Source organism: Hippopotamus amphibius, chromosome 4 (assembly GCF_030028045.1).
Source record: "Hippopotamus amphibius kiboko isolate mHipAmp2 chromosome 4, mHipAmp2.hap2, whole genome shotgun sequence".
NCBI lineage: Eukaryota > Metazoa > Chordata > Mammalia > Artiodactyla > Hippopotamidae > Hippopotamus > Hippopotamus amphibius.
This window is the reverse complement of record NC_080189.1, coordinates 141,459,994-141,487,030: the sequence shown is the minus strand read 5'-3', so window position 1 is coordinate 141,487,030 and position 27,037 is coordinate 141,459,994.

The following is a 27,037-nucleotide window of genomic DNA, read 5'->3' as shown; positions in this document are numbered from 1 at the left end:
AGAGCAAAGTTCATTAGAGATGGTCCCATTGTGTAGCATTTTTGTCTCTTTCATGCTTGGAAGCTGCAGATATGGAGGCTGTGTGTCAATGTTCATATTGGGGCCTGAGGGCCAAATAGTCATTAGTCCATTTTCAACCAGGATTCATGCAGCATCTTATCTGCATGACATACACCATTGTTGTTTGACTTTTCTTCACTGCTGGCAAGCCTCTTTGGTGAAGACTGAGTGTATTCCAAGAGAACAAGGTGCTTGCAACCCCTTCCTAGCAGCTTCTCCTCTTTACCTAGAAGACTCATGAAAATTTACCAGTAGCCTCTAAGTAAGCTGCAATTTTTCCATCCAGAAAGGCCTGCAGCAGTGTCCATGAAACCTTATTCAATGTAGTATTTTAATGTTAAGAAACCTTGCAAGAGGAAATTTATGCTCGGTTCAGCACCATTTTCCATGGGGGAACACTGTGTGCCCAAAGTCACTCTTGTCCCTTTAAAGCAGCTCCAACCCATAGGCCCTTGGGATTGACTTGGTTGTCAGAGGGAAGGCCTAAGCAGGGCACTCTAGCTTGTGTAGTCAGAGTTCCCTCTGCTTTGAAACTTCCTCAGGAATCCAGTTGTAGGGAGGCTTTTCCTTCCATGCTTGTTGGCCCAGGTGAGGAAACTGGAGCTGCATGGAAAAAACTCTGTGCTTTGCCTTCACCCTGGGCTCTCCTACCTGACCTCTTTTACCTGAAGCAGAAACTCGAATTTGCATCCAACCTGAAGAAAATGGACATGTTTTCCCTGAGCACTACGAGGCAATGGCAAGTCCCAGGGTCCCCTAGACTTCCTAGGGCCTTCACTCGCTTAGGCCATACATGGCATGCAGACCCTCTGTGGAGCAAAATTTATTCATGGAAGGGCTCAGTGTGTGGCCTGTGTGTCTTATCATGGTTTGGAAACTGCAGATATAGAGGCAGTGTGACCACTTTGATATTGGAGCCTCCTGGGAGTAGCAGTTATTTACACAAAGGGAAGCAGGACAGTTGTGGTCTCCAGGCTGCATGGAAATCACCCTTGTTGCCCATCTTCTCTCCACTGTTGGTAAGTGTTCCTGAGAACATGTGAGTCTAATTGAAAGAAACGGGGTGCTTGCCATTCCTTGCTAGAACCTCATCCCACAGCACTCTAATTCGACGGTGAGTGAAATTTGACCAATAGCCTCCATGTGAGCTTCAGGCTCTCCATCCAGAATGTCCTACAGCACTTTCCATGAAACCTTGGTCAATGTAGTGCTTCAACAGGAGAGCGACTTTCTGTACAAATGGATGCTTGGTTTCACAGTTTCCATTAGAGAACAGTGAGTGTGGGTAGTTTCTCCTGTGGCTTCAGAGCACCCTGTAGAGAGAGGAGCCCTTGGAATCATCTTTGTATGCAAAGCAATGTTAAATGCAGGCCTCTGTTCACTGAAGAGCTAGATTTCCACAGCTTTCAAGCTGCCTCAAGAACGCAGTACTAGGGAGTCTCTGACTGCCAGGCTGGTCAGCCCCAATGAAGAACTTGGGGCTGTAGAGAGAAAAACATTGTGCTTAGCATTCATCCTGGAAAGTCATACCAAAAGTCTCTCTGCTTTAAACAGAAATTCGAATTTGCCTCCAGCATGAAGTAATTGAACAGTTTTTCCCTGGGCCCTGCTAGGCTCTGGTAAGTCCCAGTATCACCTACAACTGTGTAGGGCCTACTCCCACTTCAGCCATAAATCCTATGCAGAACCTCTCTGGAGCAAAGTTCACTATAGAATGTTGCAGTGTGTGGCATGGGTGTCTCTTGCACAGCTTGGAAGCTGTAGGATCAGAGGCTTTGTGTCAACATTCACTTTGCAGCCTGATGGCAAAACATTCATAACCCCATATTCAAGCGGGATTCATGAGACCTCTTAGATGCATACCAAACACCCTTGTTGCTTGACTTTTCTTCACTGCTGGCAAGCCTCTTTGGGGAAAAGTGATTCTATCTAAAGAAACAAGTTGCTTGCCATCCTTTGCGAGGATCTCATCCCACAACAGTCTTGATATAGAAAACACACAAAACATGAAACTAGCCTTCAAGTAAACTGCAGTTTCTCCATCCAGAAAGGCCTGCAGCAGTTTGGATGAAACCTTGGTCAATGTGGGGCTTCAACAGGAGAGTGCCTTTCTGTACAAATGGATGCTTGGTTTTGCACAGTTTCTATTAGAGAACAGTGTGTGTGGATACTCTCTCCTATGGCTTTAGAGCACCATCTAGAGTGAGGAACCCTTGGAATCACATTTGTATTGAAAGCTATGGTAAACACAGGCCTGTCTTCCTTGGAGAGCTAGACATTCCCAACTTTCAAACTGCCCCAGGAAAACAGTTCTAGGGAGTCTCTGACTGCCAGGCTGATCGACCCAATTGAGGAATGTGGAGCTGCACTGAGAAAAACAATGTGCTTACCATTCATCCTGGGAAGTCCTAAGAGGAGTCTCTTTACCTTAAGCAGAAACTGGAATTTGCCTCCAGCATGAAGCAAGCTAACAGTTTCCCCCTGAGCCCTGCTAGGCCCTGGCAAGTCCCACTGTCACCTAGGCCTACCTAGGCCCTGCTCCTGCTTAGGGCATACACCCCATGCAGAACCTCTCTGAGCAATGTTCATTATCCAACATTGCACTGTGTGGCACGTGTGACTCTTTCACTGCTCTGAAGCTGCAGAATCAGAGGCTGTGTGTCAACTTTCACAATAGGGACTGATGGCAAAACAGTCATAACCCCATTTTCAAGCATGATTCATGTGGCCTCTTAGCTGCATGCCAAACACCATTGCTGCTAGACTTTTCTTCACTGCTGGCAAGCCTCTTTGGGGAAAAGTGAGTCTATTCCAAAGAAACAAGTTGCTTGCAATCCCTTGCCAAGATCTCATCCTACAACACTCCTGATCTAGAGGACAAACTAAACTTCACTACTAGCCTCCAAGTTAGCCACAGTTTTTCCATGCAGAAATGCCTAAAGCAGTTTCCATGAAATCTTAGTCAATGGACTGCTTTCATGCTACAATGCCTTGCAGGAGGAAACGGACTCTCTGGTCTACACCATTTTCCATGGGGGAACACTATTTGCTGAAAATCTCTCCAGTGTCTTAATAGCATCCTCCAACCCACAGGTACTTGGGATCACCCTTATTGCAAGAGTGAAGGCCTAAGCAGGGCTCTCTTGCTTATAGAGCCAGACTTCCCCCTGCTCTGAAACTTGCTCAGGTACCCAGTTCTAGAGATGCTTTTCCTTCCATGCTTCTCAGCCTGGGTGTGGAAATCGAAGCAGCACAGAACAACTCTGTGCTTTGCCTTCAACCAGGGATCTGCTACCTGACCTGTCTCTACCTCAAGCAGAGCCTTGAATTGCATCCAGCCTGAAGAAAAAGTACAGCTTTTCCCTGAGCACTGCTAGGGCCTGGCAAGTCTCACTGTCACCCAGGCCTACCTAGCAACTGCTCCCGCTTATGACTTACACACTATGCAGTCTCTACAGAGCAAAGTTCATTAGAGATGGTCCCATTGTGTAGCATTTTTGTCTCTTTCATGCTTGGAAGCTGCAGATATGGAGGCTGTGTGTCAATGTTCATATTGGGGCCTGAGGGCCAAATAGTCATTAGTCCATTTTCAACCAGGATTCATGCAGCATCTTATCTGCATGACATACACCATTGTTGTTTGACTTTTCTTCACTGCTGGCAAGCCTCTTTGGTGAAGACTGAGTGTATTCCAAGAGAACAAGGTGCTTGCAACCCCTTCCTAGCAGCTTCTCCTCTTTACCTAGAAGACTCATGAAAATTTACCAGTAGCCTCTAAGTAAGCTGCAATTTTTCCATCCAGAAAGGCCTGCAGCAGTGTCCATGAAACCTTATTCAATGTAGTATTTTAATGTTAAGAAACCTTGCAAGAGGAAATTTATGCTCGGTTCAGCACCATTTTCCATGGGGGAACACTGTGTGCCCAAAGTCACTCTTGTCCCTTTAAAGCAGCTCCAACCCATAGGCCCTTGGGATTGACTTGGTTGTCAGAGGGAAGGCCTAAGCAGGGCACTCTAGCTTGTGTAGTCAGAGTTCCCTCTGCTTTGAAACTTCCTCAGGAATCCAGTTGTAGGGAGGCTTTTCCTTCCATGCTTGTTGGCCCAGGTGAGGAAACTGGAGCTGCATGGAAAAAACTCTGTGCTTTGCCTTCACCCTGGGCTCTCCTACCTGACCTCTTTTACCTGAAGCAGAAACTCGAATTTGCATCCAACCTGAAGAAAATGGACATGTTTTCCCTGAGCACTACGAGGCAATGGCAAGTCCCAGGGTCCCCTCGACTTCCTAGGGCCTTCACTCGCTTAGGCCATACATGGCATGCAGACCCTCTGTGGAGCAAAATTTATTCATGGAAGGGCTCAGTGTGTGGCCTGTGTGTCTTATCATGGTTTGGAAACTGCAGATATAGAGGCAGTGTGACCACTTTGATATTGGAGCCTCCTGGGAGTAGCAGTTATTTACACAAAGGGAAGCAGGACAGTTGTGGTCTCCAGGCTGCATGGAAATCACCCTTGTTGCCCATCTTCTCTCCACTGTTGGTAAGTGTTCCTGAGAACATGTGAGTCTAATTGAAAGAAACGGGGTGCTTGCCATTCCTTGCTAGAACCTCATCCCACAGCACTCTAATTCGACGGTGAGTGAAATTTGACCAATAGCCTCCATGTGAGCTTCAGGCTCTCCATCCAGAATGTCCTACAGCACTTTCCATGAAACCTTGGTCAATGTAGTGCTTCAACAGGAGAGCGACTTTCTGTACAAATGGATGCTTGGTTTCACAGTTTCCATTAGAGAACAGTGAGTGTGGGTAGTTTCTCCTGTGGCTTCAGAGCACCCTGTAGAGAGAGGAGCCCTTGGAATCATCTTTGTATGCAAAGCAATGTTAAATGCAGGCCTCTGTTCACTGAAGAGCTAGATTTCCACAGCTTTCAAGCTGCCTCAAGAACGCAGTACTAGGGAGTCTCTGACTGCCAGGCTGGTCAGCCCCAATGAGGAACTTGGGGCTGTAGAGAGAAAAACATTGTGCTTAGCATTCATCCTGGAAAGTCATACCAAAAGTCTCTCTGCTTTAAACAGAAATTCGAATTTGCCTCCAGCATGAAGTAATTGAACAGTTTTTCCCTGGGCCCTGCTAGGCTCTGGTAAGTCCCAGTATCACCTACAACTGTGTAGGGCCTACTCCCACTTCAGCCATAAATCCTATGCAGAACCTCTCTGGAGCAAAGTTCACTATAGAATGTTGCAGTGTGTGGCATGGGTGTCTCTTGCACAGCTTGGAAGCTGTAGGATCAGAGGCTTTGTGTCAACATTCACTTTGCAGCCTGATGGCAAAACATTCATAACCCCATATTCAAGCGGGATTCATGAGACCTCTTAGATGCATACCAAACACCCTTGTTGCTTGACTTTTCTTCACTGCTGGCAAGCCTCTTTGGGGAAAAGTGATTCTATCTAAAGAAACAAGTTGCTTGCCATCCTTTGCGAGGATCTCATCCCACAACAGTCTTGATATAGAAAACACACAAAACATGAAACTAGCCTTCAAGTAAACTGCAGTTTCTCCATCCAGAAAGGCCTGCAGCAGTTTGGATGAAACCTTGGTCAATGTGGGGCTTCAACAGGAGAGTGCCTTTCTGTACAAATGGATGCTTGGTTTTGCACAGTTTCTATTAGAGAACAGTGTGTGTGGATACTCTCTCCTATGGCTTTAGAGCACCATCTAGAGTGAGGAACCCTTGGAATCACATTTGTATTGAAAGCTATGGTAAACACAGGCCTGTCTTCCTTGGAGAGCTAGACATTCCCAACTTTCAAACTGCCCCAGGAAAACAGTTCTAGGGAGTCTCTGACTGCCAGGCTGATCGACCCAATTGAGGAATGTGGAGCTGCACTGAGAAAAACAATGTGCTTACCATTCATCCTGGGAAGTCCTAAGAGGAGTCTCTTTACCTTAAGCAGAAACTGGAATTTGCCTCCAGCATGAAGCAAGCTAACAGTTTCCCCCTGAGCCCTGCTAGGCCCTGGCAAGTCCCACTGTCACCTAGGCCTACCTAGGCCCTGCTCCTGCTTAGGGCATACACCCCATGCAGAACCTCTCTGAGCAATGTTCATTATCCAACATTGCACTGTGTGGCACGTGTGACTCTTTCACTGCTCTGAAGCTGCAGAATCAGAGGCTGTGTGTCAACTTTCACAATAGGGACTGATGGCAAAACAGTCATAACCCCATTTTCAAGCATGATTCATGTGGCCTCTTAGCTGCATGCCAAACACCATTGCTGCTAGACTTTTCTTCACTGCTGGCAAGCCTCTTTGGGGAAAAGTGAGTCTATTCCAAAGAAACAAGTTGCTTGCAATCCCTTGCCAAGATCTCATCCTACAACACTCCTGATCTAGAGGACAAACTAAACTTCACTACTAGCCTCCAAGTTAGCCACAGTTTTTCCATGCAGAAATGCCTAAAGCAGTTTCCATGAAATCTTAGTCAATGGACTGCTTTCATGCTAAAATGCCTTGCAGGAGGAAACGGACTCTCTGGTCTACACCATTTTCCATGGCGGAACACTATTTGCTGAAAATCTCTCCAGTGTCTTAATAGCATCCTCCAACCCACAGGTACTTGGGATCACCCTTATTGCAAGAGTGAAGGCCTAAGCAGGGCTCTCTTGCTTATAGAGCCAGACTTCCCCCTGCTCTGAAACTTGCTCAGGTACCCAGTTCTAGAGAGGCTTTTCCTTCCATGCTTCTCAGCCTGGGTGTGGAAATCGAAGCAGCACAGAACAACTCTGTGCTTTGCCTTCAACCAGGGATCTGCTACCTGACCTGTCTCTACCTCAAGCAGAGCCTTGAATTGCATCCAGCCTGAAGAAAAAGTACAGCTTTTCCCTGAGCACTGCTAGGGCCTGGCAAGTCTCACTGTCACCCAGGCCTACCTAGCAACTGCTCCCGCTTATGACTTACACACTATGCAGTCTCTACAGAGCAAAGTTCATTAGAGGTGGTCCCATTGTGTAGCATTTTTGTCTCTTTCATGCTTGGAAGCTGCAGATATGGAGGCTGTGTGTCAATGTTCATATTGGGGCCTGAGGGCCAAATAGTCATTAGTCCATTTTCAACCAGGATTCATGCAGCATCTTATCTGCATGACATACACCATTGTTGTTTGACTTTTCTTCACTGCTGGCAAGCCTCTTTGGTGAAGACTGAGTGTATTCCAAGAGAACAAGGTGCTTGCAACCCCTTCCTAGCAGCTTCTCCTCTTTACCTAGAAGACTCATGAAAATTTACCAGTAGCCTCTAAGTAAGCTGCAATTTTTCCATCCAGAAAGGCCTGTAGCAGTGTCCATGAAACCTTATTCAATGTAGTATTTTAATGTTAAGAAACCTTGCAAGAGGAAATTTATGCTCGGTTCAGCACCATTTTCCATGGGGGAACACTGTGTGCCCAAAGTCACTCTTGTCCCTTTAAAGCAGCTCCAACCCATAGGCCCTTGGGATTGACTTGGTTGTCAGAGGGAAGGCCTAAGCAGGGCACTCTAGCTTGTGTAGTCAGAGTTCCCTCTGCTTTGAAACTTCCTCAGGAATCCAGTTGTAGGGAGGCTTTTCCTTCCATGCTTGTTGGCCCAGGTGAGGAAACTGGAGCTGCATGGAAAAAACTCTGTGCTTTGCCTTCACCCTGGGCTCTCCTACCTGACCTCTTTTACCTGAAGCAGAAACTCGAATTTGCATCCAACCTGAAGAAAATGGACATGTTTTCCCTGAGCACTACGAGGCAATGGCAAGTCCCAGGGTCCCCTCGACTTCCTAGGGCCTTCACTCGCTTAGGCCATACATGGCATGCAGACCCTCTGTGGAGCAAAATTTATTCATGGAAGGGCTCAGTGTGTGGCCTGTGTGTCTTATCATGGTTTGGAAACTGCAGATATAGAGGCAGTGTGACCACTTTGATATTGGAGCCTCCTGGGAGTAGCAGTTATTTACACAAAGGGAAGCAGGACAGTTGTGGTCTCCAGGCTGCATGGAAATCACCCTTGTTGCCCATCTTCTCTCCACTGTTGGTAAGTGTTCCTGAGAACATGTGAGTCTAATTGAAAGAAACGGGGTGCTTGCCATTCCTTGCTAGAACCTCATCCCACAGCACTCTAATTCGACGGTGAGTGAAATTTGACCAATAGCCTCCATGTGAGCTTCAGGCTCTCCATCCAGAATGTCCTACAGCACTTTCCATGAAACCTTGGTCAATGTAGTGCTTCAACAGGAGAGCGACTTTCTGTACAAATGGATGCTTGGTTTCACAGTTTCCATTAGAGAACAGTGAGTGTGGGTAGTTTCTCCTGTGGCTTCAGAGCACCCTGTAGAGAGAGGAGCCCTTGGAATCATCTTTGTATGCAAAGCAATGTTAAATGCAGGCCTCTGTTCACTGAAGAGCTAGATTTCCACAGCTTTCAAGCTGCCTCAAGAACGCAGTACTAGGGAGTCTCTGACTGCCAGGCTGGTCAGCCCCAATGAGGAACTTGGGGCTGTAGAGAGAAAAACATTGTGCTTAGCATTCATCCTGGAAAGTCATACCAAAAGTCTCTCTGCTTTAAACAGAAATTCGAATTTGCCTCCAGCATGAAGTAATTGAACAGTTTTTCCCTGGGCCCTGCTAGGCTCTGGTAAGTCCCAGTATCACCTACAACTGTGTAGGGCCTACTCCCACTTCAGCCATAAATCCTATGCAGAACCTCTCTGGAGCAAAGTTCACTATAGAATGTTGCAGTGTGTGGCATGGGTGTCTCTTGCACAGCTTGGAAGCTGTAGGATCAGAGGCTTTGTGTCAACATTCACTTTGCAGCCTGATGGCAAAACATTCATAACCCCATATTCAAGCGGGATTCATGAGACCTCTTAGATGCATACCAAACACCCTTGTTGCTTGACTTTTCTTCACTGCTGGCAAGCCTCTTTGGGGAAAAGTGATTCTATCTAAAGAAACAAGTTGCTTGCCATCCTTTGCGAGGATCTCATCCCACAACAGTCTTGATATAGAAAACACACAAAACATGAAACTAGCCTTCAAGTAAACTGCAGTTTCTCCATCCAGAAAGGCCTGCAGCAGTTTGGATGAAACCTTGGTCAATGTGGGGCTTCAACAGGAGAGTGCCTTTCTGTACAAATGGATGCTTGGTTTTGCACAGTTTCTATTAGAGAACAGTGTGTGTGGATACTCTCTCCTATGGCTTTAGAGCACCATCTAGAGTGAGGAACCCTTGGAATCACATTTGTATTGAAAGCTATGGTAAACACAGGCCTGTCTTCCTTGGAGAGCTAGACATTCCCAACTTTCAAACTGCCCCAGGAAAACAGTTCTAGGGAGTCTCTGACTGCCAGGCTGATCGACCCAATTGAGGAATGTGGAGCTGCACTGAGAAAAACAATGTGCTTACCATTCATCCTGGGAAGTCCTAAGAGAAGTCTCTTTACCTTAAGCAGAAACTGGAATTTGCCTCCAGCATGAAGCAAGCTAACAGTTTCCCCCTGAGCCCTGCTAGGCCCTGGCAAGTCCCACTGTCACCTAGGCCTACCTAGGCCCTGCTCCTGCTTAGGGCATACACCCCATGCAGAACCTCTCTGAGCAATGTTCATTATACAACATTGCACTGTGTGGCACGTGTGACTCTTTCACTGCTCTGAAGCTGCAGAATCAGAGGCTGTGTGTCAACTTTCACAATAGGGACTGATGGCAAAACAGTCATAACCCCATTTTCAAGCATGATTCATGTGGCCTCTTAGCTGCATGCCAAACACCATTGCTGCTAGACTTTTCTTCACTGCTGGCAAGCCTCTTTGGGGAAAAGTGAGTCTATTCCAAAGAAACAAGTTGCTTGCAATCCCTTGCCAAGATCTCATCCTACAACACTCCTGATCTAGAGGACAAACTAAACTTCACTACTAGCCTCCAAGTTAGCCACAGTTTTTCCATGCAGAAATGCCTAAAGCAGTTTCCATGAAATCTTAGTCAATGGACTGCTTTCATGCTAAAATGCCTTGCAGGAGGAAACGGACTCTCTGGTCTACACCATTTTCCATGGCGGAACACTATTTGCTGAAAATCTCTCCAGTGTCTTAATAGCATCCTCCAACCCACAGGTACTTGGGATCACCCTTATTGCAAGAGTGAAGGCCTAAGCAGGGCTCTCTTGCTTATAGAGCCAGACTTCCCCCTGCTCTGAAACTTGCTCAGGTACCCAGTTCTAGAGAGGCTTTTCCTTCCATGCTTCTCAGCCTGGGTGTGGAAATCGAAGCAGCACAGAACAACTCTGTGCTTTGCCTTCAACCAGGGATCTGCTACCTGACCTGTCTCTACCTCAAGCAGAGCCTTGAATTGCATCCAGCCTGAAGAAAAAGTACAGCTTTTCCCTGAGCACTGCTAGGGCCTGGCAAGTCTCACTGTCACCCAGGCCTACCTAGCAACTGCTCCCGCTTATGACTTACACACTATGCAGTCTCTACAGAGCAAAGTTCATTAGAGATGGTCCCATTGTGTAGCATTTTTGTCTCTTTCATGCTTGGAAGCTGCAGATATGGAGGCTGTGTGTCAATGTTCATATTGGGGCCTGAGGGCCAAATAGTCATTAGTCCATTTTCAACCAGGATTCATGCAGCATCTTATCTGCATGACATACACCATTGTTGTTTGACTTTTCTTCACTGCTGGCAAGCCTCTTTGGTGAAGACTGAGTGTATTCCAAGAGAACAAGGTGCTTGCAACCCCTTCCTAGCAGCTTCTCCTCTTTACCTAGAAGACTCATGAAAATTTACCAGTAGCCTCTAAGTAAGCTGCAATTTTTCCATCCAGAAAGGCCTGTAGCAGTGTCCATGAAACCTTATTCAATGTAGTATTTTAATGTTAAGAAACCTTGCAAGAGGAAATTTATGCTCGGTTCAGCACCATTTTCCATGGGGGAACACTGTGTGCCCAAAGTCACTCTTGTCCCTTTAAAGCAGCTCCAACCCATAGGCCCTTGGGATTGACTTGGTTGTCAGAGGGAAGGCCTAAGCAGGGCACTCTAGCTTGTGTAGTCAGAGTTCCCTCTGCTTTGAAACTTCCTCAGGAATCCAGTTGTAGGGAGGCTTTTCCTTCCATGCTTGTTGGCCCAGGTGAGGAAACTGGAGCTGCATGGAAAAAACTCTGTGCTTTGCCTTCACCCTGGGCTCTCCTACCTGACCTCTTTTACCTGAAGCAGAAACTCGAATTTGCATCCAACCTGAAGAAAATGGACATGTTTTCCCTGAGCACTACGAGGCAATGGCAAGTCCCAGGGTCCCCTCGACTTCCTAGGGCCTTCACTCGCTTAGGCCATACATGGCATGCAGACCCTCTGTGGAGCAAAATTTATTCATGGAAGGGCTCAGTGTGTGGCCTGTGTGTCTTATCATGGTTTGGAAACTGCAGATATAGAGGCAGTGTGACCACTTTGATATTGGAGCCTCCTGGGAGTAGCAGTTATTTACACAAAGGGAAGCAGGACAGTTGTGGTCTCCAGGCTGCATGGAAATCACCCTTGTTGCCCATCTTCTCTCCACTGTTGGTAAGTGTTCCTGAGAACATGTGAGTCTAATTGAAAGAAACGGGGTGCTTGCCATTCCTTGCTAGAACCTCATCCCACAGCACTCTAATTCGACGGTGAGTGAAATTGGACCAATAGCCTCCATGTGAGCTTCAGGCTCTCCATCCAGAATGTCCTACAGCACTTTCCATGAAACCTTGGTCAATGTAGTGCTTCAACAGGAGAGCGACTTTCTGTACAAATGGATGCTTGGTTTCACAGTTTCCATTAGAGAACAGTGAGTGTGGGTAGTTTCTCCTGTGGCTTCAGAGCACCCTGTAGAGAGAGGAGCCCTTGGAATCATCTTTGTATGCAAAGCAATGTTAAATGCAGGCCTCTGTTCACTGAAGAGCTAGATTTCCACAGCTTTCAAGCTGCCTCAAGAACGCAGTACTAGGGAGTCTCTGACTGCCAGGCTGGTCAGCCCCAATGAGGAACTTGGGGCTGTAGAGAGAAAAACATTGTGCTTAGCATTCATCCTGGAAAGTCATACCAAAAGTCTCTCTGCTTTAAACAGAAATTCGAATTTGCCTCCAGCATGAAGTAATTGAACAGTTTTTCCCTGGGCCCTGCTAGGCTCTGGTAAGTCCCAGTATCACCTACAACTGTGTAGGGCCTACTCCCACTTCAGCCATAAATCCTATGCAGAACCTCTCTGGAGCAAAGTTCACTATAGAATGTTGCAGTGTGTGGCATGGGTGTCTCTTGCACAGCTTGGAAGCTGTAGGATCAGAGGCTTTGTGTCAACATTCACTTTGCAGCCTGATGGCAAAACATTCATAACCCCATATTCAAGCGGGATTCATGAGACCTCTTAGATGCATACCAAACACCCTTGTTGCTTGACTTTTCTTCACTGCTGGCAAGCCTCTTTGGGGAAAAGTGATTCTATCTAAAGAAACAAGTTGCTTGCCATCCTTTGCGAGGATCTCATCCCACAACAGTCTTGATATAGAAAACACACAAAACATGAAACTAGCCTTCAAGTAAACTGCAGTTTCTCCATCCAGAAAGGCCTGCAGCAGTTTGGATGAAACCTTGGTCAATGTGGGGCTTCAACAGGAGAGTGCCTTTCTGTACAAATGGATGCTTGGTTTTGCACAGTTTCTATTAGAGAACAGTGTGTGTGGATACTCTCTCCTATGGCTTTAGAGCACCATCTAGAGTGAGGAACCCTTGGAATCACATTTGTATTGAAAGCTATGGTAAACACAGGCCTGTCTTCCTTGGAGAGCTAGACATTCCCAACTTTCAAACTGCCCCAGGAAAACAGTTCTAGGGAGTCTCTGACTGCCAGGCTGATCGACCCAATTGAGGAATGTGGAGCTGCACTGAGAAAAACAATGTGCTTACCATTCATCCTGGGAAGTCCTAAGAGAAGTCTCTTTACCTTAAGCAGAAACTGGAATTTGCCTCCAGCATGAAGCAAGCTAACAGTTTCCCCCTGAGCCCTGCTAGGCCCTGGCAAGTCCCACTGTCACCTAGGCCTACCTAGGCCCTGCTCCTGCTTAGGGCATACACCCCATGCAGAACCTCTCTGAGCAATGTTCATTATCCAACATTGCACTGTGTGGCACGTGTGACTCTTTCACTGCTCTGAAGCTGCAGAATCAGAGGCTGTGTGTCAACTTTCACAATAGGGACTGATGGCAAAACAGTCATAACCCCATTTTCAAGCATGATTCATGTGGCCTCTTAGCTGCATGCCAAACACCATTGCTGCTAGACTTTTCTTCACTCCTGGCAAGCCTCTTTGGGGAAAAGTGAGTCTATTCCAAAGAAACAAGTTGCTTGCAATCCCTTGCCAAGATCTCATCCTACAACACTCCTGATCTAGAGGACAAACTAAACTTCACTACTAGCCTCCAAGTTAGCCACAGTTTTTCCATGCAGAAATGCCTAAAGCAGTTTCCATGAAATCTTAGTCAATGGACTGCTTTCATGCTAAAATGCCTTGCAGGAGGAAACGGACTCTCTGGTCTACACCATTTTCCATGGCGGAACACTATTTGCTGAAAATCTCTCCAGTGTCTTAATAGCATCCTCCAACCCACAGGTACTTGGGATCACCCTTATTGCAAGAGTGAAGGCCTAAGCAGGGCTCTCTTGCTTATAGAGCCAGACTTCCCCCTGCTCTGAAACTTGCTCAGGTACCCAGTTCTAGAGAGGCTTTTCCTTCCATGCTTCTCAGCCTGGGTGTGGAAATCGAAGCAGCACAGAACAACTCTGTGCTTTGCCTTCAACCAGGGATCTGCTACCTGACCTGTCTCTACCTCAAGCAGAGCCTTGAATTGCATCCAGCCTGAAGAAAAAGTACAGCTTTTCCCTGAGCACTGCTAGGGCCTGGCAAGTCTCACTGTCACCCAGGCCTACCTAGCAACTGCTCCCGCTTATGACTTACACACTATGCAGTCTCTACAGAGCAAAGTTCATTAGAGATGGTCCCATTGTGTAGCATTTTTGTCTCTTTCATGCTTGGAAGCTGCAGATATGGAGGCTGTGTGTCAATGTTCATATTGGGGCCTGAGGGCCAAATAGTCATTAGTCCATTTTCAACCAGGATTCATGCAGCATCTTATCTGCATGACATACACCATTGTTGTTTGACTTTTCTTCACTGCTGGCAAGCCTCTTTGGTGAAGACTGAGTGTATTCCAAGAGAACAAGGTGCTTGCAACCCCTTCCTAGCAGCTTCTCCTCTTTACCTAGAAGACTCATGAAAATTTACCAGTAGCCTCTAAGTAAGCTGCAATTTTTCCATCCAGAAAGGCCTGCAGCAGTGTCCATGAAACCTTATTCAATGTAGTATTTTAATGTTAAGAAACCTTGCAAGAGGAAATTTATGCTCGGTTCAGCACCATTTTCCATGGGGGAACACTGTGTGCCCAAAGTCACTCTTGTCCCTTTAAAGCAGCTCCAACCCATAGGCCCTTGGGATTGACTTGGTTGTCAGAGGGAAGGCCTAAGCAGGGCACTCTAGCTTGTGTAGTCAGAGTTCCCTCTGCTTTGAAACTTCCTCAGGAATCCAGTTGTAGGGAGGCTTTTCCTTCCATGCTTGTTGGCCCAGGTGAGGAAACTGGAGCTGCATGGAAAAAACTCTGTGCTTTGCCTTCACCCTGGGCTCTCCTACCTGACCTCTTTTACCTGAAGCAGAAACTCGAATTTGCATCCAACCTGAAGAAAATGGACATGTTTTCCCTGAGCACTACGAGGCAATGGCAAGTCCCAGGGTCCCCTAGACTTCCTAGGGCCTTCACTCGCTTAGGCCATACATGGCATGCAGACCCTCTGTGGAGCAAAATTTATTCATGGAAGGGCTCAGTGTGTGGCCTGTGTGTCTTCTCATGGTTTGGAAACTGCAGATATAGAGGCAGTGTGACCACTTTGATATTGGAGCCTCCTGGGAGTAGCAGTTATTTACACAAAGGGAAGCAGGACAGTTGTGGTCTCCAGGCTGCATGCAAATCACCCTTGTTGCCCATCTTCTCTCCACTGTTGGTAAATGTTCCTGAGAACATGTGAGTCTAATTGAAAGAAACGGGGTGCTTGCCATTCCTTGCTAGAACCTCATCCCACAGCACTCTAATTCGACGGTGAGTGAAATTTGACCAATAGCCTCCATGTGAGCTTCAGGCTCTCCATCCAGAATGTCCTACAGCACTTTCCATGAAACCTTGGTCAATGTAGTGCTTCAACAGGAGAGCGACTTTCTGTACAAATGGATGCTTGGTTTCACAGTTTCCATTAGAGAACAGTGAGTGTGGGTAGTTTCTCCTGTGGCTTCAGAGCACCCTGTAGAGAGAGGAGCCCTTGGAATCATCTTTGTATGCAAAGCAATGTTAAATGCAGGCCTCTGTTCACTGAAGAGCTAGATTTCCACAGCTTTCAAGCTGCCTCAAGAACGCAGTACTAGGGAGTCTCTGACTGCCAGGCTGGTCAGCCCCAATGAGGAACTTGGGGCTGTAGAGAGAAAAACATTGTGCTTAGCATTCATCCTGGAAAGTCATACCAAAAGTCTCTCTGCTTTAAACAGAAATTCGAATTTGCCTCCAGCATGAAGTAATTGAACAGTTTTTCCCTGGGCCCTGCTAGGCTCTGGTAAGTCCCAGTATCACCTACAACTGTGTAGGGCCTACTCCCACTTCAGCCATAAATCCTATGCAGAACCTCTCTGGAGCAAAGTTCACTATAGAATGTTGCAGTGTGTGGCATGGGTGTCTCTTGCACAGCTTGGAAGCTGTAGGATCAGAGGCTTTGTGTCAACATTCACTTTGCAGCCTGATGGCAAAACATTCATAACCCCATATTCAAGCGGGATTCATGAGACCTCTTAGATGCATACCAAACACCCTTGTTGCTTGACTTTTCTTCACTGCTGGCAAGCCTCTTTGGGGAAAAGTGATTCTATCTAAAGAAACAAGTTGCTTGCCATCCTTTGCGAGGATCTCATCCCACAACAGTCTTGATATAGAAAACACACAAAACATGAAACTAGCCTTCAAGTAAACTGCAGTTTCTCCATCCAGAAAGGCCTGCAGCAGTTTGGATGAAACCTTGGTCAATGTGGGGCTTCAACAGGAGAGTGCCTTTCTGTACAAATGGATGCTTGGTTTTGCACAGTTTCTATTAGAGAACAGTGTGTGTGGATACTCTCTCTTATGGCTTTAGAGCACCATCTAGAGTGAGGAACCCTTGGAATCACATTTGTATTTAAAGCTATGGTAAACACAGGCCTGTCTTCCTTGGAGAGCTAGACATTCCCAACTTTCAAACTGCCCCAGGAAAACAGTTCTAGGGAGTCTCTGACTGCCAGGCTGATCGACCCAATTGAGGAATGTGGAGCTGCACTGAGAAAAACAATGTGCTTACCATTCATCCTGGGAAGTCCTAAGAGAAGTCTCTTTACCTTAAGCAGAAACTGGAATTTGCCTCCAGCATGAAGCAAGCTAACAGTTTCCCCCTGAGCCCTGCTAGGCCCTGGCAAGTCCCACTGTCACCTAGGCCTACCTAGGCCCTGCTCCTGCTTAGGGCATACACCCCATGCAGAACCTCTCTGAGCAATGTTCATTATACAACATTGCACTGTGTGGCACGTGTGACTCTTTCACTGCTCTGAAGCTGCAGAATCAGAGGCTGTGTGTCAACTTTCACAATAGGGACTGATGGCAAAACAGTCATAACCCCATTTTCAAGCATGATTCATGTGGCCTCTTAGCTGCATGCCAAACACCATTGCTGCTAGACTTTTCTTCACTGCTGGCAAGCCTCTTTGGGGAAAAGTGAGTCTATTCCAAAGAAACAAGTTGCTTGCAATCCCTTGCCAAGATCTCATCCTACAACACTCCTGATCTAGAGGACAAACTAAACTTCACTACTAGCCTCCAAGTTAGCCACAGTTTTTCCATGCAGAAATGCCTAAAGCAGTTTCCATGAAATCTTAGTCAATGGACTGCTTTCATGCTAAAATGCCTTGCAGGAGGAAACGGACTCTCTGGTCTACACCATTTTCCATGGGGGAACACTATTTGCTGAAAATCTCTCCAGTGTCTTAATAGCATCCTCCAACCCACAGGTACTTGGGATCACCCTTATTGCAAGAGTGAAGGCCTAAGCAGGGCTCTCTTGCTTATAGAGCCAGACTTCCCCCTGCTCTGAAACTTGCTCAGGTACCCAGTTCTAGAGAGGCTTTTCCTTCCATGCTTCTCAGCCTGGGTGTGGAAATCGAAGCAGCACAGAACAACTCTGTGCTTTGCCTTCAACCAGGGATCTGCTACCTGACCTGTCTCTACCTCAAGCAGAGCCTTGAATTGCATCCAGCCTGAAGAAAAAGTACAGCTTTTCCCTGAGCACTGCTAGGGCCTGGCAAGTCTCACTGTCACCCAGGCCTACCTAGCAACTGCTCCCGCTTATGACTTACACACTATGCAGTCTCTACAGAGCAAAGTTCATTAGAGATGGTCCCATTGTGTAGCATTTTTGTCTCTTTCATGCTTGGAAGCTGCAGATATGGAGGCTGTGTGTCAATGTTCATATTGGGGCCTGAGGGCCAAATAGTCATTAGTCCATTTTCAACCAGGATTCATGCAGCATCTTATCTGCATGACATACACCATTGTTGTTTGACTTTTCTTCACTGCTGGCAAGCCTCTTTGGTGAAGACTGAGTGTATTCCAAGAGAACAAGGTGCTTGCAACCCCTTCCTAGCAGCTTCTCCTCTTTACCTAGAAGACTCATGAAAATTTACCAGTAGCCTCTAAGTAAGCTGCAATTTTTCCATCCAGAAAGGCCTGCAGCAGTGTCCATGAAACCTTATTCAATGTAGTATTTTAATGTTAAGAAACCTTGCAAGAGGAAATTTATGCTCGGTTCAGCACCATTTTCCATGGGGGAACACTGTGTGCCCAAAGTCACTCTTGTCCCTTTAAAGCAGCTCCAACCCATAGGCCCTTGGGATTGACTTGGTTGTCAGAGGGAAGGCCTAAGCAGGGCACTCTAGCTTGTGTAGTCAGAGTTCCCTCTGCTTTGAAACTTCCTCAGGAATCCAGTTGTAGGGAGGCTTTTCCTTCCATGCTTGTTGGCCCAGGTGAGGAAACTGGAGCTGCATGGAAAAAACTCTGTGCTTTGCCTTCACCCTGGGCTCTCCTACCTGACCTCTTTTACCTGAAGCAGAAACTCGAATTTGCATCCAACCTGAAGAAAATGGACATGTTTTCCCTGAGCACTACGAGGCAATGGCAAGTCCCAGGGTCCCCTAGACTTCCTAGGGCCTTCACTCGCTTAGGCCATACATGGCATGCAGACCCTCTGTGGAGCAAAATTTATTCATGGAAGGGCTCAGTGTGTGGCCTGTGTGTCTTATCATGGTTTGGAAACTGCAGATATAGAGGCAGTGTGACCACTTTGATATTGGAGCCTCCTGGGAGTAGCAGTTATTTACACAAAGGGAAGCAGGACAGTTGTGGTCTCCAGGCTGCATGCAAATCACCCTTGTTGCCCATCTTCTCTCCACTGTTGGTAAGTGTTCCTGAGAACATGTGAGTCTAATTGAAAGAAACGGGGTGCTTGCCATTCCTTGCTAGAACCTCATCCCACAGCACTCTAATTCGACGGTGAGTGAAATTTGACCAATAGCCTCCATGTGAGCTTCAGGCTCTCCATCCAGAATGTCCTACAGCACTTTCCATGAAACCTTGGTCAATGTAGTGCTTCAACAGGAGAGCGACTTTCTGTACAAATGGATGCTTGGTTTCACAGTTTCCATTAGAGAACAGTGAGTGTGGGTAGTTTCTCCTGTGGCTTCAGAGCACCCTGTAGAGAGAGGAGCCCTTGGAATCATCTTTGTATGCAAAGCAATGTTAAATGCAGGCCTCTGTTCACTGAAGAGCTAGATTTCCACAGCTTTCAAGCTGCCTCAAGAACGCAGTACTAGGGAGTCTCTGACTGCCAGGCTGGTCAGCCCCAATGAGGAACTTGGGGCTGTAGAGAGAAAAACATTGTGCTGAGCATTCATCCTGGAAAGTCATACCAAAAGTCTCTCTGCTTTAAACAGAAATTCGAATTTGCCTCCAGCATGAAGTAATTGAACAGTTTTTCCCTGGGCCCTGCTAGGCTCTGGTAAGTCCCAGTATCACCTACAACTGTGTAGGGCCTACTCCCACTTCAGCCATAAATCCTATGCAGAACCTCTCTGGAGCAAAGTTCACTATAGAATGTTGCAGTGTGTGGCATGGGTGTCTCTTGCACAGCTTGGAAGCTGTAGGATCAGAGGCTTTGTGTCAACATTCACTTTGCAGCCTGATGGCAAAACATTCATAACCCCATATTCAAGCGGGATTCATGAGACCTCTTAGATGCATACCAAACACCCTTGTTGCTTGACTTTTCTTCACTGCTGGCAAGCCTCTTTGGGGAAAAGTGATTCTATCTAAAGAAACAAGTTGCTTGCCATCCTTTGCGAGGATCTCATCCCACAACAGTCTTGATATAGAAAACACACAAAACATGAAACTAGCCTTCAAGTAAACTGCAGTTTCTCCATCCAGAAAGGCCTGCAGCAGTTTGGATGAAACCTTGGTCAACGTGGGGCTTCAACAGGAGAGTGCCTTTCTGTACAAATGGATGCTTGGTTTTGCACAGTTTCTATTAGAGAACAGTGTGTGTGGATACTCTCTCCTATGGCTTTAGAGCACCATCTAGAGTGAGGAACCCTTGGAATCACATTTGTATTGAAAGCTATGGTAAACACAGGCCTGTCTTCCTTGGAGAGCTAGACATTCCCAACTTTCAAACTGCCCCAGGAAAACAGTTCTAGGGAGTCTCTGACTGCCAGGCTGATCGACCCAATTGAGGAATGTGGAGCTGCACTGAGAAAAACAATGTGCTTACCATTCATCCTGGGAAGTCCTAAGAGGAGTCTCTTTACCTTAAGCAGAAACTGGAATTTGCCTCCAGCATGAAGCAAGCTAACAGTTTCCCCCTGAGCCCTGCTAGGCCCTGGCAAGTCCCACTGTCACCTAGGCCTACCTAGGCCCTGCTCCTGCTTAGGGCATACACCCCATGCAGAACCTCTCTGAGCAATGTTCATTATACAACATTGCACTGTGTGGCACGTGTGACTCTTTCACTGCTCTGAAGCTGCAGAATCAGAGGCTGTGTGTCAACTTTCACAATAGGGACTGATGGCAAAACAGTCATAACCCCATTTTCAAGCATGATTCATGTGGCCTCTTAGCTGCATGCCAAACACCATTGCTGCTAGACTTTTCTTCACTGCTGGCAAGCCTCTTTGGGGAAAAGTGAGTCTATTCCAAAGAAACAAGTTGCTTGCAATCCCTTGCCAAGATCTCATCCTACAACACTCCTGATCTAGAGGACAAACTAAACTTCACTACTAGCCTCCAAGTTAGCCACAGTTTTTCCATGCAGAAATGCCTAAAGCAGTTTCCATGAAATCTTAGTCAATGGACTGCTTTCATGCTACAATGCCTTGCAGGAGGAAACGGACTCTCTGGTCTACACCATTTTCCATGGGGGAACACTATTTGCTGAAAATCTCTCCAGTGTCTTAATAGCATCCTCCAACCCACAGGTACTTGGGATCACCCTTATTGCAAGAGTGAAGGCCTAAGCAGGGCTCTCTTGCTTATAGAGCCAGACTTCCCCCTGCTCTGAAACTTGCTCAGGTACCCAGTTCTAGAGAGGCTTTTCCTTCCATGCTTCTCAGCCTGGGTGTGGAAATCGAAGCAGCACAGAACAACTCTGTGCTTTGCCTTCAACCAGGGATCTGCTACCTGACCTGTCTCTACCTCAAGCAGAGCCTTGAATTGCATCCAGCCTGAAGAAAAAGTACAGCTTTTCCCTGAGCACTGCTAGGGCCTGGCAAGTCTCACTGTCACCCAGGCCTACCTAGCAACTGCTCCCGCTTATGACTTACACACTATGCAGTCTCTACAGAGCAAAGTTCATTAGAGATGGTCCCATTGTGTAGCATTTTTGTCTCTTTCATGCTTGGAAGCTGCAGATATGGAGGCTGTGTGTCAATGTTCATATTGGGGCCTGAGGGCCAAATAGTCATTAGTCCATTTTCAACCAGGATTCATGCAGCATCTTATCTGCATGACATACACCATTGTTGTTTGACTTTTCTTCACTGCTGGCAAGCCTCTTTGGTGAAGACTGAGTGTATTCCAAGAGAACAAGGTGCTTGCAACCCCTTCCTAGCAGCTTCTCCTCTTTACCTAGAAGACTCATGAAAATTTACCAGTAGCCTCTAAGTAAGCTGCAATTTTTCCATCCAGAAAGGCCTGCAGCAGTGTCCATGAAACCTTATTCAATGTAGTATTTTAATGTTAAGAAACCTTGCAAGAGGAAATTTATGCTCGGTTCAGCACCATTTTCCATGGGGGAACACTGTGTGCCCAAAGTCACTCTTGTCCCTTTAAAGCAGCTCCAACCCATAGGCCCTTGGGATTGACTTGGTTGTCAGAGGGAAGGCCTAAGCAGGGCACTCTAGCTTGTGTAGTCAGAGTTCCCTCTGCTTTGAAACTTCCTCAGGAATCCAGTTGTAGGGAGGCTTTTCCTTCCATGCTTGTTGGCCCAGGTGAGGAAACTGGAGCTGCATGGAAAAAACTCTGTGCTTTGCCTTCACCCTGGGCTCTCCTACCTGACCTCTTTTACCTGAAGCAGAAACTCGAATTTGCATCCAACCTGAAGAAAATGGACATGTTTTCCCTGAGCACTACGAGGCAATGGCAAGTCCCAGGGTCCCCTAGACTTCCTAGGGCCTTCACTCGCTTAGGCCATACATGGCATGCAGACCCTCTGTGGAGCAAAATTTATTCATGGAAGGGCTCAGTGTGTGGCCTGTGTGTCTTCTCATGGTTTGGAAACTGCAGATATAGAGGCAGTGTGACCACTTTGATATTGGAGCCTCCTGGGAGTAGCAGTTATTTACACAAAGGGAAGCAGGACAGTTGTGGTCTCCAGGCTGCATGCAAATCACCCTTGTTGCCCATCTTCTCTCCACTGTTGGTAAGTGTTCCTGAGAACATGTGAGTCTAATTGAAAGAAACGGGGTGCTTGCCATTCCTTGCTAGAACCTCATCCCACAGCACTCTAATTCGACGGTGAGTGAAATTTGACCAATAGCCTCCATGTGAGCTTCAGGCTCTCCATCCAGAATGTCCTACAGCACTTTCCATGAAACCTTGGTCAATGTAGTGCTTCAACAGGAGAGCGACTTTCTGTACAAATGGATGCTTGGTTTCACAGTTTCCATTAGAGAACAGTGAGTGTGGGTAGTTTCTCCTGTGGCTTCAGAGCACCCTGTAGAGAGAGGAGCCCTTGGAATCATCTTTGTATGCAAAGCAATGTTAAATGCAGGCCTCTGTTCACTGAAGAGCTAGATTTCCACAGCTTTCAAGCTGCCTCAAGAACGCAGTACTAGGGAGTCTCTGACTGCCAGGCTGGTCAGCCCCAATGAGGAACTTGGGGCTGTAGAGAGAAAAACATTGTGCTGAGCATTCATCCTGGAAAGTCATACCAAAAGTCTCTCTGCTTTAAACAGAAATTCGAATTTGCCTCCAGCATGAAGTAATTGAACAGTTTTTCCCTGGGCCCTGCTAGGCTCTGGTAAGTCCCAGTATCACCTACAACTGTGTAGGGCCTACTCCCACTTCAGCCATAAATCCTATGCAGAACCTCTCTGGAGCAAAGTTCACTATAGAATGTTGCAGTGTGTGGCATGGGTGTCTCTTGCACAGCTTGGAAGCTGTAGGATCAGAGGCTTTGTGTCAACATTCACTTTGCAGCCTGATGGCAAAACATTCATAACCCCATATTCAAGCGGGATTCATGAGACCTCTTAGATGCATACCAAACACCCTTGTTGCTTGACTTTTCTTCACTGCTGGCAAGCCTCTTTGGGGAAAAGTGATTCTATCTAAAGAAACAAGTTGCTTGCCATCCTTTGCGAGGATCTCATCCCACAACAGTCTTGATATAGAAAACACACAAAACATGAAACTAGCCTTCAAGTAAACTGCAGTTTCTCCATCCAGAAAGGCCTGCAGCAGTTTGGATGAAACCTTGGTCAATGTGGGGCTTCAACAGGAGAGTGCCTTTCTGTACAAATGGATGCTTGGTTTTGCACAGTTTCTATTAGAGAACAGTGTGTGTGGATACTCTCTCCTATGGCTTTAGAGCACCATCTAGAGTGAGGAACCCTTGGAATCACATTTGTATTGAAAGCTATGGTAAACACAGGCCTGTCTTCCTTGGAGAGCTAGACATTCCCAACTTTCAAACTGCCCCAGGAAAACAGTTCTAGGGAGTCTCTGACTGCCAGGCTGATCGACCCAATTGAGGAATGTGGAGCTGCACTGAGAAAAACAATGTGCTTACCATTCATCCTGGGAAGTCCTAAGAGGAGTCTCTTTACCTTAAGCAGAAACTGGAATTTGCCTCCAGCATGAAGCAAGCTAACAGTTTCCCCCTGAGCCCTGCTAGGCCCTGGCAAGTCCCACTGTCACCTAGGCCTACCTAGGCCCTGCTCCTGCTTAGGGCATACACCCCATGCAGAACCTCTCTGAGCAATGTTCATTATACAACATTGCACTGTGTGGCACGTGTGACTCTTTCACTGCTCTGAAGCTGCAGAATCAGAGGCTGTGTGTCAACTTTCACAATAGGGACTGATGGCAAAACAGTCATAACCCCATTTTCAAGCATGATTCATGTGGCCTCTTAGCTGCATGCCAAACACCATTGCTGCTAGACTTTTCTTCACTGCTGGCAAGCCTCTTTGGGGAAAAGTGAGTCTATTCCAAAGAAACAAGTTGCTTGCAATCCCTTGCCAAGATCTCATCCTACAACACTCCTGATCTAGAGGACAAACTAAACTTCACTACTAGCCTCCAAGTTAGCCACAGTTTTTCCATGCAGAAATGCCTAAAGCAGTTTCCATGAAATCTTAGTCAATGGACTGCTTTCATGCTACAATGCCTTGCAGGAGGAAACGGACTCTCTGGTCTACACCATTTTCCATGGGGGAACACTATTTGCTGAAAATCTCTCCAGTGTCTTAATAGCATCCTCCAACCCACAGGTACTTGGGATCACCCTTATTGCAAGAGTGAAGGCCTAAGCAGGGCTCTCTTGCTTATAGAGCCAGACTTCCCCCTGCTCTGAAACTTGCTCAGGTACCCAGTTCTAGAGAGGCTTTTCCTTCCATGCTTCTCAGCCTGGGTGTGGAAATCGAAGCAGCACAGAACAACTCTGTGCTTTGCCTTCAACCAGGGATCTGCTACCTGACCTGTCTCTACCTCAAGCAGAGCCTTGAATTGCATCCAGCCTGAAGAAAAAGTACAGCTTTTCCCTGAGCACTGCTAGGGCCTGGCAAGTCTCACTGTCACCCAGGCCTACCTAGCAACTGCTCCCGCTTATGACTTACACACTATGCAGTCTCTACAGAGCAAAGTTCATTAGAGATGGTCCCATTGTGTAGCATTTTTGTCTCTTTCATGCTTGGAAGCTGCAGATATGGAGGCTGTGTGTCAATGTTCATATTGGGGCCTGAGGGCCAAATAGTCATTAGTCCATTTTCAACCAGGATTCATGCAGCATCTTATCTGCATGACATACACCATTGTTGTTTGACTTTTCTTCACTGCTGGCAAGCCTCTTTGGTGAAGACTGAGTGTATTCCAAGAGAACAAGGTGCTTGCAACCCCTTCCTAGCAGCTTCTCCTCTTTACCTAGAAGACTCATGAAAATTTACCAGTAGCCTCGAAGTAAGCTGCAATTTTTCCATCCAGAAAGGCCTGCAGCAGTGTCCATGAAACCTTATTCAATGTAGTATTTTAATGTTAAGAAACCTTGCAAGAGGAAATTTATGCTCGGTTCAGCACCATTTTCCATGGGGGAACACTGTGTGCCCAAAGTCACTCTTGTCCCTTTAAAGCAGCTCCAACCCATAGGCCCTTGGGATTGACTTGGTTGTCAGAGGGAAGGCCTAAGCAGGGCACTCTAGCTTGTGTAGTCAGAGTTCCCTCTGCTTTGAAACTTCCTCAGGAATCCAGTTGTAGGGAGGCTTTTCCTTCCATGCTTGTTGGCCCAGGTGAGGAAACTGGAGCTGCATGGAAAAAACTCTGTGCTTTGCCTTCACCCTGGGCTCTCCTACCTGACCTCTTTTACCTGAAGCAGAAACTCGAATTTGCATCCAACCTGAAGAAAATGGACATGTTTTCCCTGAGCACTACGAGGCAATGGCAAGTCCCAGGGTCCCCTCGACTTCCTAGGGCCTTCACTCGCTTAGGCCATACATGGCATGCAGACCCTCTGTGGAGCAAAATTTATTCATGGACGGGCTCAGTGTGTGGCCTGTGTGTCTTATCATGGTTTGGAAACTGCAGATATAGAGGCAGTGTGACCACTTTGATATTGGAGCCTCCTGGGAGTAGCAGTTATTTACACAAAGGGAAGCAGGACAGTTGTGGTCTCCAGGCTGCATGGAAATCACCCTTGTTGCCCATCTTCTCTCCACTGTTGGTAAGTGTTCCTGAGAACATGTGAGTCTAATTGAAAGAAACGGGGTGCTTGCCATTCCTTGCTAGAACCTCATCCCACAGCACTCTAATTCGACGGTGAGTGAAATTGGACCAATAGCCTCCATGTGAGCTTCAGGCTCTCCATCCAGAATGTCCTACAGCACTTTCCATGAAACCTTGGTCAATGTAGTGCTTCAACAGGAGAGCGACTTTCTGTACAAATGGATGCTTGGTTTCACAGTTTCCATTAGAGAACAGTGAGTGTGGGTAGTTTCTCCTGTGGCTTCAGAGCACCCTGTAGAGAGAGGAGCCCTTGGAATCATCTTCGTATGCAAAGCAATGTTAAATGCAGGCCTCTGTTCACTGAAGAGCTAGATTTCCACAGCTTTCAAGCTGCCTCAAGAACGCAGTACTAGGGAGTCTCTGACTGCCAGGCTGGTCAGCCCCAATGAGGAACTTGGGGCTGTAGAGAGAAAAACATTGTGCTTAGCATTCATCCTGGAAAGTCATACCAAAAGTCTCTCTGCTTTAAACAGAAATTCGAATTTGCCTCCAGCATGAAGTAATTGAACAGTTTTTCCCTGGGCCCTGCTAGGCTCTGGTAAGTCCCAGTATCACCTACAACTGTGTAGGGCCTACTCCCACTTCAGCCATAAATCCTATGCAGAACCTCTCTGGAGCAAAGTTCACTATAGAATGTTGCAGTGTGTGGCATGGGTGTCTCTTGCACAGCTTGGAAGCTGTAGGATCAGAGGCTTTGTGTCAACATTCACTTTGCAGCCTGATGGCAAAACATTCATAACCCCATATTCAAGCGGGATTCATGAGACCTCTTAGATGCATACCAAACACCCTTGTTGCTTGACTTTTCTTCACTGCTGGCAAGCCTCTTTGGGGAAAAGTGATTCTATCTAAAGAAACAAGTTGCTTGCCATCCTTTGCGAGGATCTCATCCCACAACAGTCTTGATATAGAAAACACACAAAACATGAAACTAGCCTTCAAGTAAACTGCAGTTTCTCCATCCAGAAAGGCCTGCAGCAGTTTGGATGAAACCTTGGTCAATGTGGGGCTTCAACAGGAGAGTGCCTTTCTGTACAAATGGATGCTTGGTTTTGCACAGTTTCTATTAGAGAACAGTGTGTGTGGATACTCTCTCCTATGGCTTTAGAGCACCATCTAGAGTGAGGAACCCTTGGAATCACATTTGTATTGAAAGCTATGGTAAACACAGGCCTGTCTTCCTTGGAGAGCTAGACATTCCCAACTTTCAAACTGCCCCAGGAAAACAGTTCTAGGGAGTCTCTGACTGCCAGGCTGATCGACCTAATTGAGGAATGTGGAGCT